Raw genomic sequence first — 5,000 nt, 5'->3', positions numbered from 1 at the left:
GAATAGAAAAAGAAAACAAATGTGTCTCTAAGAACCAACAGGGGATGGCTTCGCTCTCGTTGAGTAGAGGGGAAAAGTGTAGAAGAGAAGATAAGAGAAGAAGGGGAAGAGGAGAGAGGGGAGCAAAATGAAAAGAAAGGAAGAAGATGGGGAAGAATGAAAAGAAGAATGAGAAAGAACAATGACACAAGATGTTAAGAGAGAGAGAGAGAGAGAGAGAGAGAGAGAGAGAGAGAGAGAGAGAGAGAGAGAGAGAGAGAGAGAGAGAGAGAGAGAGAGAGAGAGAGAGAGAGAGAGAGAGAGAGAGAGAGAGAGAGAAAGAAAGAAAGAGAGAGAGAGAGAGAGAGAGAGAGGAGAGAGAGAGAGAGAGAGAGAGAGGAGAGGAGAGACAGACAAAAAGACAAATAGAGAATAAGATAGGCAGATAGATAGATAGAGATAGATAGAAGATAGACAGAGAGATAGATAGATAGTACGGCTTCGGTCTTGGTGAATAGAAATAAGAGAACAGAAGGAAAGGGGAAGATACAAAAGGGGGAGAAGGCAAAGGAAAAGAAAGAGAGAAAGGAGAGGAGAAGTTGAATGAGAATACGCAAAACCGAAATGCTTCATCGAGAACCAGCAACAGAGGCTTTGCTCACGGTGACCAAAAGGGGACGAATGAAAAAAACGACTAAAAGAAAAAGGACAAGACAGCAAGGAAAAGGTAAATAAATGAAAAGGAGAAAAAAAAGCAAGAAAAAAAAGTGATATTTGCCGTCGAGAACCAGGGTGAGATCTGTGAACTAAGGCAGTCTTTGGTCGGGGAAAACGAAAACAAGGCTGAAAAAAACAAAGAAGGAGAAAAAGAAGAATAATTGCAAGAGAGGGAAGAGGAAGAGCGCAAGAATGAGAAGACATGAGGCAGAGATGAGTAATCGAGACTCAGAAAGGGGAAACTCAGTGAACCAAGGACCGGGAGGAAGAGGAGAGAGGGGGCAAAGAATGATACCGAGGACGAGGACTTTCACACTGAATAAACAATGAGGAAGATATTAAAAAGAAGGAGATGCAAGGAGAGTGAGCTTGCGAAGTGGAAGAGAGAGGAGAGAGAGACAGATACAGAGAAAGAAAGAAATGGAGATAAAGATAGAGAAAGGTTGACAGACAGATAGAGAGAGAGAGAATGAGCGAGAGAGAGAGAGAGAGAGAGAGAGAGAGAGAGAGAGAGAGAGAGAGAGAGAGAGAGAGAGAGGAGAGAGAGAGAGAGAGAGAGAGAGAGAGAGAGAGAGAGAGAGAGAGAGAGAGCGAGAGAGAGAGAGAGAGAGAGATAGGAAGAAAGCGAAAGAGAGAGAGAGAGACAGAAAGATAACACGCAATCGAAATTTGAATTTCAAAAGACACTTGACCCTGGAAGATGAGATGACAAGAAGAAGAAAAAGATGGAGAAGAAAACACACAACACAAAGAGGATAATGTGTGTTGAGTCCCGTGATGTATACAAGGTCACGTTTTCACGCGGGGTCACGGCGACAAGACATGTTGACAGCATAGAGTATGTGTGTCTCTTTATGTGTCCCTGTATATTTTGCGCCTGCTGCCATGGCATTATTTTGCGAGATATACTCAAGAAGCAAGCCTTATACATAATTCTAGGAACGTAAAGAAGAGTGCTGAAGTGCAAGGAAAAAAGGTAAGAGGGATGACGATTGAAATGTATTTGTTTCTTCTATTTCTCTCTCTCTCTCTCTCTCTCTTAAACACACACACACACACACACACACACACACACACACACACACACACACACATACACACACACACACACACACACACACACACACACACACACATATATATATATATATATATATATATATATATATATATATATATATATATATATATATATATATATATATATATGCTTCCATCTTCGTACCTGCCTCTATCACCCTCCTTCATCTCCCTTTTATCTCTCTCCTCATCCCTCTTCTCCTACTCTCCTCCTTCTTCCCCTACTCTCCTCTTCCCCTCCCTTTTCCTTCCTCCCCTCTTTAACTCACTCTTCCTTACTCCCTTCTTTCACTCCTTCTTCCTTACTCCCTTCTTTCACTCCCTCTTCTCTTACTCTGCTCTTCCCCCTCTTCCTCTTCGCCTCATCCTCCCCTACCCTCTTTCCCTACTCCGTTCCCTCCCTGTCCCTCTTCTTATTTCTTCCCTTCCCTCCTTCCCTTCCCTCCCTCCTCCCTCTTTCCATTACTAACCTTTCTCCCCTCTCTCCTGCCAATTCTCCTCACCTTCCCTTCCCTACCTATCCCTCTTTCCCTTCCTCCCCTCCCGCCCTCCCTTCCCTCCCCTCCTTCCATCCCCTCTTTCCCTCCCCACCTCTCCTTATCCCTCTCCCCCCCCCCTCCTTTCGCTCCCCGCCATGAACGCCGTCCTAAGACCTCACCTTCAAAGGCTTTTAAGGTAATATCGTCGTTACATTTGGCCTTCGGATGAAACTTGGACGTGTTCAGGCAACCACTTATAACTTCGTGTTCCTCGCCCGCCAAAGATGCAGCGCTTTCGACACCGATCTGTTCCTCCTCTCCTTCCCTCTCCCCTCTTCTTCATCATCTCCTCTCTCCCTCTCCCCCCTCTCTTCTCCCCCCTTCTTCATCACTTCCCCTCTACCCTCTCCCTCTCACCCCCCCTCTCTCCCTCTCACCCCCTTTCCCCTCTTCCTCTCACCCACCCATCCTTTTCTCTTTGTACTCATCCCCTCTGCACTACCCCCCCCCCCACGTTAACCCTACCCCTCACCTCCTAAGCCCAGCCTGGTACCCCTTGCCCCCCCACCCCCACTGGGCCCATATTGGCTTTGCATCAATAGGGATTTGCTGTCGAGTTTTCAATCCCACAAATGGCGTGGGTAATATTCAGTGGCGGAGGATTTACGGGTCGTTAAAGCGGATATTGCATGATGAATCAGTCAAGGAGAGGAAGAGACGGAGGAGAATAGGCCAGTGCGTGGATATATATATATATATATATATATATATATATATATATATATACATATATATATATGTATATATATATATATATATATATATATATATATATATATATATATATATATATATATATACATATATATAAGTATAGATAGATAGATAGATAGATAGATAGATAGATAGATAGATAGATAGATAGATAAATAGATAGATAGATAGATAGATAGATAGATAGACAAATAGATGGATAGATAGATAGATAGGTAGGTAGAGAGAGAAAGATGGAAATATAGAGACCCATAGATAGAGTGAGGAAGATGGATAACACAGAGAGAGAAAAAAAGAAAAGAAAAGAAAAGTAAAAAAAAAGGCGAAAAGATTAGAAAACGAGAATGAAATAAAAATTACGTTTTTAGAAAGTATTAGATTATGAAACTTATTGTTCTGGCGCTTCAAAAGACTTCTTCCTCTTCTCATATTCGATCTTGCTCAAGTTGCGTAATATTGCGACGCCAATAAAACAATATCAGGATATTGATATTTCGAAAAATAAAGGCTTTTTTGTTTGCTTGTTTTTTGTTGTTTTTGCTTTGCATACGCAACACCGAATACCTACAACCTTGTTGAGAGTTACATTCTTTCGAACGCATATATAAAAAGGATGTAGATACGGTAACGTAAATACAGTATTGTATACATGTGTATCTATATGAACACTGACACACCACACACACACACACACACACACACACACACACACACACACACACACTAACACACACACTAACACACACACACATATGTGTGTTTACATACATTTGCAAACGCATATATATATATATGTGTGTGTGTGTTTACATATATGTACTACCATGTCCTATATCTCAAGAATAACCGAAGCATTCATTAAACACATATTACAAATCAGAATGTTCTCCGAAAACAATACAATACTCACCTTTATCCACCAAGAAAAAGACCAAGCTTCGCAATAAAAGCAATGCATAGTGCCTATCAAAATTAAGTCTGATTCTCTAGATTAAGAAGGGTCCTATTAGCAGCGTATCATGACATTCTCATTACCCCATGGAGTCCTTGATTTCGGATAGAATTATCTAGAATTATTGTAATCCCAGAAAAAAGCAAAACAAAAAACAGATGAACATAAAACGTTAACGCAATGCAAGTAGGTCATTTCTGAAATAAGCTTTAGGAAGTTAAGATTGGTTCAATAATCATTAATTGATGTTGCATAATAATGAGGCAATTCATTTCCATATCACATTTACAATCGAAATGATATAACCAATGCATTTCCAAGGATTAATTATCGACATTGAAATTAATATAACTGCAACATCATGCTAGCACATGCAGCATAACAAATGATGCAAAAAGTATCATTCACTAAACTGATAAGAATACAGGCAAGATGGATTTTTCAAAGAAACAAAATCCATAAAGTTTAAGATAAAGAATATGCAAAGCTTATCGTAACTATATATATATATATATATATATATATATATATATATATATATATATATATATATATATATATATATATATATGTATATATATATATATATATATATATATATATATATATATATATATATATATATACATATATATACAATAACTATACTAAACATATACTCTGTATGCTTCTTCTTTGTTACATATGACAGAGTAAATATACGAAGAAAATGAAACTTAACAATAGCAAAAGAAATTAAATGGAATCGCCGCAGTGGGTAGTCTAGCTCATTGTAAAACTTTCAGTTATTCAATACAAGATGGGAAGGATACGAAGATAAATCACCGAAGTATATATTCAAACAGGTTTTAATCTAAGACAGCATCAATTGATCAAAACAAAAAGGAAAATTCTTGGAATATATTTCCTGGAAAAGACAAAATAACAGGAATACAAGAGTGAACATTTGCTAGAATTTATGCACATATGTAGATAGGAAATCAGTCTAATGTGTGTGTGTGTGTGTATGTGTGTGTGTG

At 38.9% G+C, this 5,000-nt stretch overlaps 1 protein-coding gene across 1 annotated transcript in view; it reads left to right on the top strand.

The window, feature by feature from the left end:
• The window catches only part of LOC119585240 (kin of IRRE-like protein 2), a 93,686-nt gene that overhangs the window by 77,860 nt on the left and 10,826 nt on the right, over positions 1-5,000 (top strand). The window lies entirely within an intron of this gene.

This window comes from Penaeus monodon, chromosome 3 (genome assembly GCF_015228065.2).
Source record: "Penaeus monodon isolate SGIC_2016 chromosome 3, NSTDA_Pmon_1, whole genome shotgun sequence".
Lineage (NCBI taxonomy): Eukaryota > Metazoa > Arthropoda > Malacostraca > Decapoda > Penaeidae > Penaeus > Penaeus monodon.
The sequence above is the reverse complement of the archived record's forward strand: the minus strand, read 5'-3'. Positions and strand labels throughout refer to the sequence as shown.